This window comes from Euprymna scolopes, chromosome 46 (genome assembly GCF_053919585.1).
Source record: "Euprymna scolopes isolate OS-2025 chromosome 46, ASM5391958v1, whole genome shotgun sequence".
NCBI classification, from domain to species: Eukaryota; Metazoa; Mollusca; class Cephalopoda; order Sepiida; family Sepiolidae; genus Euprymna; species Euprymna scolopes.
Window position 1 is genome coordinate 110,982,174 of NC_136527.1, and position 11,090 is coordinate 110,993,263.

Here is an 11,090-nt window from a genome sequence, read left to right on the forward strand (position 1 = left end):
TAACATGCCCCTCTCTACATTAAGAATGGCTTTCTTAACTTTTAAGGTAATGATTTCTTCAAAAATTACAATTTAATAACGAAAAAAAAAACCGGTTATTTTTACGACCTACCCCAGACCCCAACCCGAAAAGTCTTAGTAAAGAGAGAGGCAGGTAGAGGGGTGGGTGAAGGGCAGGAGAATTGGCACGTGTCAAACGAAGTTGAAATAAATCCATTTCGTTAACAAACTTTCAAATTCGATTGACACTTATGACACCCACCCCTGCCACCTCATGACAGCTTTTAACGGAAAGTTGATTTGTGTTGGTGTTGGTGTGTTTGAGTATTTGTGTGTACGTGTGTGTTCGTGTATGTGTGTGTTTATGCGAGTGTGTGTGTGTGTGTGTGTGTGTTTATCCAAGTGCGTATGTATGTGTGTGTTTTCTGTATGTGTGTTTTTATGCGAGTGTGTTAGAGTGTGTGCTTCTGTCTCTGTTTATGCTCCTGCCCCTCTTTGATGTGGAAGTACATATTCTCTCTCTCTCTCTCTCTCTCTCTCTCTCTCTCTCTCTCCATACTTAGTGGCAGGGGCACGGAGAAGCTAAAGAGAGAGAGAGAGAGAGAGAGAGAGAGAGAGAGGGGGGGGAGGTTTAGTCATCTTACATAAACCATTCTCGGCTGGATTTAAATTTACAAAATATACGCTGAAACGGAAAATTAAGTTCGTGTTTTTATATAGATTTGAAATTAAGTTCGTGTTTTTATATAGATTTGAAATTTAAGAAACAGTAATTTACTATTAATAAAAAATAATCCTAATAATTTTTTTTTTCTATATATATATTTCGATTGATTTATGAGTCGACACTCACGGGTTAAATCAAGTCTAGGATGCGAGTTAATGCGACGAATAAATCGACAGTTGATGTTGAATTTTATGAGAAAATCACGATCATGTCATAGTCAATTCGAAAGCGATTTTGAAGCCTTTAAACTGTCATTAATTTATTTCTGGCTTGATGGGCCATCTATTTTACTTTACATTTCAAAATACACGCATTAATATCTCGAAAACGATTTGTCTGTCTGTGCTAATTTTCCTTGCGATATTCGTTTTCAGCATACCTGAACAAACTGAACGGTTCGAGTTTTCCGGGTACGATTTTTCCAGAGACGAGTTTTCCCGGGACAAGTTTTCCGGGCACTGGTATAAGTGCTATGGTAGCAGTATCAGAATTTTTGTAGGAATTTTTGACACCCCTAACACGAAACTGCGAATACAATATAAAAATCTCGTAATTTCTCTGTTAAAAGTGGGTTATTTATTTTCTTTATGGATTATACTTCCAAAATAAACTATTACAGTTGTTTTAAAAGTAATAAAAATATTTTTATTTTTTTTTTAAAACAGTAATGAATTTTCCGAACTCAATATTTTTCAATTTTTAAACTCAATATTTTTAAATTTTTAAATTTTAAAAATCTATCAAAATTTTTCTATTGATTCTATTTTTACGATATTTTCAGGGTCAATGTGAAATTTTATGTTCTTTCCAATAAACCGAATATAATATTTTAGACAAACGTTTTTTTTTAATTCACGCCCCCCCATTTTCACGCCCCCCCCCCATTTTCACGCCCCCCCCCCCATTTTGAAATGTCTATTAAAAAGTAAATAATTAATTTATGTTTAATAGGTTTATATATCACAAATTGAAGAGAAAAGGTCAATAAATAATATATTCAAATTTAAAACAAAAAAAGAAAATCAGTTTTTTAGAAATTTACCTGTAAAGTCCGAAGTTTAAAACCTTATTTTATAAGAACACATTTTTTCTTTTTGTCTTTATTTTTTTTTTTTAATGAAACCTTGGTCCTTGCTCCTTTAATTGAAAAAAAAATTAGGGCTTGAATTACATTTTTCGAGGAGTTATAAGCTTAGAAAGATAGGGGGTCGAATAATTTACGCCTCTCATTTTGAAATGTCTATTAAAAAGTAAATAATTAATTTATGTTTAATAGGTTTATATATCACAAATTGAAGAGAAAAGGTCAATAAATAATATATTCAAATTTAAAACAAAAAAAAAAATCAGTTTTTTAGAAATTTACCTGTAAAGTCCGAAGTTTAAAACCTTTTTTAAAAAAAAAAAACACATTGTTTTGTTTTGTTTTTTTTTTAAATAAAACCTTGGTCCTTACTCCTTTAATTGAAAAAAAAAATTAGGGCTTGAATTACATTTTTCGAGGAGTTATAAGCTTGGAAAGATGGGGTGGAATTATTCACTATTTTCACGAAATTTCTGACACTGCTAGTGCTATGGGTTCATGAGAGCACATCCCATTAAAGTACTTGTAAACAGGGATGCAACACTAAGGCGATGGGACAGACGTTGGAGATTGACCTATAGCACGCACGGGGCCTATTAGATTAGATACTCTTTTTTTTGTTGTTGTTGTGCTCGACGATAAAAACCGACTTCTTCATTTGTGTTTGCTTCTCATTTTCGCTTTTTCTCTGAAAAGTGTTTCGCTAATGTGAAAAAGAAAACATGTTCGAACGTTTGCTGACATTTATTGGATGTGTTCCTACCAGTATTTTGCTTAATTTTCGAGTTTGGAGCGATTATCGAGTCTCACAAGATGTCTGTAAAATGTCAGACACTTCTTTATTGTTCTAACTTAAAACCGTGCGCTACTTTTGTTTGTGTTAAATAAACGTTTTAAAATAAGTTAAAACAACAAAAATGTGATCTAGGTAGGTAGAAGAGTAACTTATCTTGCCTTTGGTAACATTCATTTTCTTATAATATTATTTGTTCACTACTTTTTCGTTTTGTTCTCTTGAATGCGAAATATTCGCCGTGGAATTTCCACGGGTCACGATTATTTCGTTTTATTAATCTTAAGTTTCATAGAATAAAAAGTTCAGACACAACTTTGTCGAGCGATTTATAATCGATTTCATTTAACTTCTGTTTGACCCCGGCACGTACGATCCTTTCTCTCCTTCCCCCACTCTCTCTCTCTTCTTTAGCTTGGTGACAAGCGATATGCTTATGTGTGCGTGCGTGTGTGTGTGTGTGTGTGTATGTGTGTACATGCGTGCGTATGTGTGTTGTCGTATTCACCAAAATTAAAAAAAATAAAAACTTTTTTCCCCGACCGACCGGATTAGGGTTGTGAGGTGTGGTTAGAGTTTATGAAAATAAATGTTAGCAATAAAAACTTTTTAAAACCAAGTTAGAAAAAAGAACACAATTTGCTTCCCCCACCAAATTATCATATTATTGGAGCGTCTAAATTAAGATTCTTCTTTTTTTTTTTAGGCGATGTAATAAACCATATTTTAGAGTAGGGTGCCTCCTGTCTTTACTTTGGTTTGTATATTTTTCATGTAGCAAAAATGCTTCCGGGAGATCTTTTTAGGATTCTAAAGGTTTGCCTTTTTTTACACTTTTTATTATCTTCGAAAAATGTACACAAATGTAAACAAGCAGTTTACGATTTGAAAGGCATCGTTAAAATGATATTTTTCGCTAGTTCTTTCAACTTTATATTTTTATTTCATCGTCTTCAAGTCCAATGTAAATAAGTTCTTGATGAGCCGTTCCTCTTAAATAATCCAATTTACCAAATGTACACTTCTAACGATTACTATGATATTGTCCATTGACTACTGTACACACTTTAACCCTTATCCTCGAGTGGCCTCTGGGACTTGATAAGTAGTGATTCCTTTATATAAAAAAAAATTTCACTACTTTGATGGTGAATCTATAGTCAGTCTGTGCTGATTTTCCTTGCGATATTCGTTTTCAGCATACCTGAACACACTGAGGGTTGGCCCCTTTCATATGCCGCCTGTTTAAACATGGTCGCCAGTGATTTACATTTAAAAATACACGCATTAATAAAACTAGCTCCAAAACTAGTAGTCTGTCTGTCTGTGCTAATTTTCCTTGCGATATTCGTTTTCAGCATACCTGAAAAACTGATGGTTGCCCCCGTTCATATATCACCTGTTCAAACATGGTCGCCAAGGATTTGCATTTCAAAATACACGCATTAATAAAACTAGCTCCCAAAATAAACTCTGTCTGTGTGTGCTAATTTTCCTTGCGATGTTCGTTTTCAGCATACCTGAACAAACTGAGGGTTTGCCCCTTTCATATGCCGCCTGTTCAAACATGGTCGCCAGTGATTTACATTTCAAAATATACGCATTAGTATCTCGAAATATACGTATTAGTATCTCGAAAACTATTTGTCTGTGCCTTGCGATAGTCGTTTTCAGCATACCCGAACGATTTTAAAATGGACAGTCCGAATGTTAACGAACCACACACACACAAAAAGACGCACACACACACGTAAACTCAGTGAAAGTGTCTACTGTCGATAAGGTAGTTGTAAATTAGATTACTGGCTCTTATGAGTTTTAGTCTAACCATCCTTTACAACTGTGATACAGTAGAACAGTCCGTCTCTGGACAATTAGCAGTGTATCGCATAACTCAATGACAGTGTCGAATGTTGACTAGCTAGTTGTAAGTTAGGTTACTGGCTCTGATGAGTTACACTCTAACAACCCTTAATAACTGTGATACAGCGCAACAGTCCGTTTTTGGACAAGTGGCGGTGATCGCATAACTCATTGAAAGTGCCGAATGTCTATTAGCTAGTTGAAACTTAGATTACTGGCTTTAATGAGTTTCAGTCTAACCACACTTAATAACTTTGATACAGCGGAAGAGTCCGTCTGTTTCGCATAACTCATTGACAGTGTCGCGTGTCGATTAGCTAGTTGTAACTTCGTAGCCGAATGCCCCTTTAAGAAGAGACTTGAAGATAATAATTATTGTTATTTGTATTGTTATTCTTATCGTCCAGCCATGATGCACGTGCAGAAATCCATTTCCAACTCAACTGTGTTAAAAAAAACTTACTTCGAGACAAGAACGCCGACACTCGACTTCGAGACGAGTTTTCCCGGGACAAGTTTTCCGGGCACTGGTATAAGTGCTATGGATTCATCAGAGCACATCTCATTAAAGTACTTGTAAACAGGGATGCAACACTGAGGCGATGGGACAGACTTTGGAGATTGGCCTATAGCACGGGGCCTATTAGATTAGATACTCTTTTTGTTTTTGTTTTCGTGCTCAACGATAAAAACCGACTTCTTCATTTGTGTTTGCTTCTCATTTTAACTTTTGCTCTAATAAGAGTTTCGCTAATGTGAAAAAGAAAACATGTTCGAACGTTTGCTGACATTTATTGGATGTGTTGCTACCAGTATTTTGCTTAATTTTCGAGTTTGGAGCGATTGTCGAGTCTCACAAGATGACTGTAAAATATCAGACACTTCTTTATTGTTCTAACTTAAAACTGTGCGCTACTTTTGTTTGTGTTAAATAAACGTTTTAAAATAAGTTAAAACAACATTTTCTCATATATTTATTTGTTCACTACTTTTTCGTTTTGTTCTTATTGAATGCGAAATATTCGCCGTGGAATTTCCACGGGTCACGATTATTTCGTTTTATTAATCTTAAGTTTCATAGAATAAAAAGTTCAGACACAACTTTGTCGAGCCATTTTTTAAAACTTACGTTTGACCCCGGCACGTGCAGTGCAGAGAACACGACCCTTTCTCTCCTTCCCCCACTTTCTCTCTTCTTTAGCTTGGTGACAAGCGAATGCTTATGTGTGTGTGCGTGCGTGTGTGTGTGTGTGTGTGTGTGTGTGTGCGTGCGTGCGACGTGCCAACGTCAAACGAAGTTTAAATTGAAATTCATTTCGTCGGTTTCAACAAAATTTTAAAAAAATAAAAACTTTATTTCCCGACCGGCCGGATTAGGGTTGTGAGGTGTGGTTAGAGTTTATGAAAATAAATGTTAGCAATAAAAACTTTTTAAAACCAAGTTAGAAAAAAGAACACAATTTGCTTCCCCACCAAATTATCGTATTATTGGAGGCCCCGATTCTTCTTTATTTTAAGCGATGTAATAAACCATATTTTTGAGTAGGTTTCCTCCTCTCTTTATTTTGGTTTGTACATTTTTTATGTTGCAAAAATGCTTCCGGGAGATTTTTTTAGGATTCTAAACGTTTACTTTTTTTTACACTTTTTACTATCTTCGAAAAATGTACACAAATGTAAACAAGCAGTTTACGAGTTGAAAGGCATCGTTAAAATATTTTTAACGAGTTCTTTAAATTTTATATTTTTATTTCGTCCTCTTCAAGTCCAATGTAAACAAGTTCTTGATAAGCCGTTCCTCTTAAGTAATCCAATTTACAAAATTTATACTTCTAACGATTACTATGATATTGTCCCATTGACTACTGCACACTCTTTAAACCCTCGAGTGGTCTCTGGGCCTTGATAAGTAGTGATTCCTTTGTAAAACAAAAAATATTTCAATACTTTGATGTGCTAGTTTTCCTTTTCATTTCAAAATGCACGCATTAATAAAACTGTCTTGAAAACTATTTGTCTGTGCTAACTTTCCTTGCGATATTCGTTTTCAGCATACCTGAACAAACTGAGGGTTGGCCCCTTCCATATGCCGCCTGTTTAAACATGGTCGCCAGTGATTTACATTTCAAAATACACGCATTAACTAAAACTAGCTCCAAAACTGGTAGTCTGTCTGTGCTAATTTTACCTGCGATATTCGTTTTCAGCATACCTGAACAAATTTAGGGTTGGCCACTTTCATATGCCGCCTGTTCAAACATGGTCGCCAGTGATTTACATTTCAAAATACACGCATTAATAAAACTAGCTCCGAAACTATTTGTCTCTGCTAATTTTCCTTGCGATATTCGTTTTCAGCATACCTGAACAAACTGAACAGTACGAGTTTTCCGGGTACGGTTATTCCGGAGACGAGTTTTCCTGGACAAGTTTTCCGGACACTGGTATAAATGCTATAGGTTCATCAGAGCACATCCCATTAAAGTACTTGTAAACAGGGATACAACACTGAGGCGATGGGACAGACTTTGGAGATTGACCTATAGCACGGGGCCTATTAGATTAGATACTCTTTTTTTGTTGTTTTTGTGCTCAACGATAAAAACCGACTTCTTCATTTGTGCTTGCTTCTCATTTTCGCTTTTGCTCTGATAAGAGTTTCGCTAATGTGAAAAAGAAAACATGTTCGAACGTTTGCTGACATTTATTGGATGTGTTGCTACCAGTATTTTGCTTAATTTTCGAGTTTGGAGCGATTATCTAGTCTCACAAGATGTCTGTAAAATATCAGACACTTATTTATTGTTCTAACTTAAAACTGTGCGCTACTTTTGTTTGTGTTAAATAAACGTTTTAAAATAAGTTAAAACAACAAAAATGTCATCTAGGTAGGTAGAAGGGTAACTTATCTTGCCTTTGGTAACATTCATTTTCTTATATATTTATTTGTTCACTACTTTTTCGTTTTGTTCTTATTGAATGCGAAATATTCGCCGTGGAATTTCCACGGGTCACGATTATTTCGTTTTATTAATCTTAAGTTTCATAGAATAAAAAGTTCAGAGACACAACTTTGTGGAGCCATTTTTAATCGATTTCATTTAACTTCTGTTTGACCCCGGCAGTGCAGAGAACACGATTCTTTCTCTCCTTCCCCCACTTTCTCTCTTCTTTAGCTTGCTGACAAGCGATATGCTTATGTGTGAGTGCGTGCGTGCGTTTCACCAAAATTTAAAAAAATAAAAACTTTTTTCCCGACCGGCCGGATTAGGGTTGTGAGGTGTGGTTAGAGTTTATGAAAATAAATGTTAGCAATAAAAACTTTTTAAAACCAAGTTAGAAAAAAGAAAACAATTTACTTCTCCACCAAATTATCGTATTATTGGAGGCCCCGATTCTTCTTTTTTTTTAGGCGATGTAATAAACCATATTTTTGAGTAGGTTTCCTCCTCTCTTTATTTTGGTTTGTATATTTTTCATGTTGCAAAAATGCTCCCGGGAGATCTTTTTAGGATTCTACAGGTTTGCTTTTTTCTTTACAATTTTTAAATGTAAAAAAATGTAAACAGGCAGTTTACGATTTTAAAGGCATCGTTAAAATGGTATTTTTCGCTAGTTCTTTCAACTTTATATTTTTATTTCGTCGTCTTCAAGTTCAATGTAAATAAGTTCTTGATGAGCCGTTCCTCTTAAGTAATCCAATTTACCAAATTGACACTTCTAACGATTACTATGATATTGTCCAATTGACTACTGTACACACTTTAACCCTTATCCTCGAGTGGCCTCTGGGGCTTGATAAGTAGTGATTCCTTTATAAAATAAAAAATATTTCAATACTTTGATGGTGATTCTATAGTCAGTCTGTGATGATTTTCCTTGCGATATTCGTTTTCAGCATACCTGAACAAACTGAGGGTTGGCCCCTTTAATATGCCGCCTGTTCAAACATGGTCGTCTGTGATTTACATTTCAAAATACACGCATTAATCTCTGCTAATTCTCCTTGCGATATTCGTTTTCAGTCTACCTGAACAAACTGAGGGTTTGCCCCTTTCATATGCCGCATGTTTAAACATTGTCGCCAGGGATTTGCATTTCAAAATACACGCATTAATAAAACTATCTCCAAAACTATTTGTCTCTGCTAATTTTCCTTGCGATATTCGTTTTCAGCATACGTGAACAAAGATAGGGTTGGCCCGTTTCATATGCCGCCTGTTCCAATATGGTCGCCAGTAATTTACAATTCAAAATACATGCATTAATACAACTAGCTCGAAAACTATTTGTCTCTGCTAATTTTCCTTGCGATATTCGTTTTCAGCATACCTGAACAAACTGAGGGTTTGCCCATTTCATATGCCGCCTGTTCAACATGGTCGCCAGTGATTTACATTTAAAAATACACGCATTAATATCTCGAAAACTATTTGTCTATCTGTGCTAATTTTCCTTGCGATATTCGTTTTCAGCATACCTGAACAAACTGAGGTTTTGCCCCTTTCATATGCCGTCAGTTCATACATGGTCGCCAGTGATTTACATTTCACAATACACGCATTGATAAAACTAGCTCCAAAACTATTTTTCTCTGCTAATTTTCCTTGCGATATTCGTTTTCAGCATACCTGAACAAACTGAACAGTACGAGTTTTCCGGGTACGGTTTTTCCGGAGACGAGTTTTTCCGGGACAAGTTTTCCGGGCACTGGTATAAGTGCTATGGATTCATCAGAGCACATCCCATTAAAGTACTTGTAAACAGGGATGCAACACTGAGGCGATGGGACAGACTTTGGAGATTGACCTATAGCACGGGGCCTATTAGATTAGATACTCTTTTTGTTTTTGTGCTCAACGATAAAAACCGACTTCTTCATTTGTGTTTGCTTCTCATTTTCGCTTTTGCTCTAATAAGAGTTTCGCTAATGTGAAAAAGAAAACATGTTCGAACGTTTGCTGACATTTATTGGATGTGTTGCTACCAGTATTTTGCTTAATTTTCGAGTTCGGAGCGATTGTTGAGTCTCACAAGATGACTGTAAAATATCAGACACTTCTTTATTGTTCTAACTTAAAATTGTGCGCTACTTTTGTTTGTGTTAAATATACGTTTTAAAATAAGTTAAAACAACATTTTCTTATATATTTATTTGTTCACTACTTTTTCGTTTTGTTCTTATTGAATGCGAAATATTCGCCGTGGAATTTCCACGGGTCACGATTATTTCGTTTTAATTATCTTAAGTTTCATAGAATAAAAAGTTCAGACACAACTTTGTGGAGCCATTTTTAATCGATTCATTTAACTTCTGTTTGACCCCGGCATGTGCAGAGAATGTGTGACAAGCGATTCTTATCTGTGCGTGGGTGCGTGCGTGTGTGTGTGTGTGTGTGTGTGTCGGCGTGCGTACGTGCGTATGTGTGTTATCTGCACGTGCCAACGTCAAACGAAGTTTAAATTAAAATTCATTTCGTCGGTTTCAACAAAATTTAAAAAAATAAAAACTTTTTTCCCGACCGGCCGGATTAGGGTTGTGAGGTGTGGTTAGAGTTCATGAAAATAAATGTTAGCAATAAAAACTTTTTAAAACCAAGTTAGAAAAAAGAAAACAATTTACTTCCCCACGAAATTATCGTATTATTGGAGCTCCCGATTCTTCTTTTTTTTTTTTTTTGGCGATGTAATAAACCATATTTTTGATTAGGGTTGCCTTTATTTTGTCCTCTTTATTTTGGTTTGGTGATTTACATTTCAAAATATACGCATTAATAAAACTAGCTACAAAACTAGTAGTCTGTCTGTCTCTTCTAATTTTCCTTGCGGTATTCGTTTTCACCATACCTGAACAAATTGAGGGTAGGCCCCTTTCATATGACACCTGTTCAAACATGGTCTCCAGTTATTTACATTTCAAAATACATTTTTGGATATATTACTATTTTTGACATGACAATTAAGTACGTGATATTGTTTTTGTTTAAAACAAAATTTTAAAAAAATAATATAAAAAAACAGGGTCAATTTTTACGATGTGCCCGAGCATATTATAAACACCCCAACCGCCCCATGTTAAGAACGGTTTTCTATGTTGGGGAGGGGGTGTTTATTCCGAAAGCCGTTCTTAACATGGGGTGATTGGGGTGCTTATAATACGCTGGGGCACGTCGTAAAAATTTAATAAAAAATGTTGGCAAACTCAAAAGCAAGTTCGACAACTCTAGAAAGGGTCGCATCAGTATGTTACACCGTCAAATCACGATATAGTTTTAGAACATATAATGAAAAGTATTTGATTAATATTTAATAAAAAATATTTTGAAAATGTTAAATATTTTTTATCTTCTTTTATTACGCACAGCAAAGTTTCACGGTTTTAAAAAAAATATTTTAATATTTTTTTTAAAATGTAATTTGAGGGTAAAAACGTCAAATCACGATATTACGAATTATTAAAGTTTTATCACGATATTATGAATTATTAATGTTTTCAAAGATTTTTTTAAATATTTTTTTTAAATACTTTTTTTCAAGTTTTACACTTTACACACAACAAAGTTTCACAGTTTTTTTTTTATTTTGCTTTGTTAAGACCGTAATACACTTTCTGAAAATTGTTT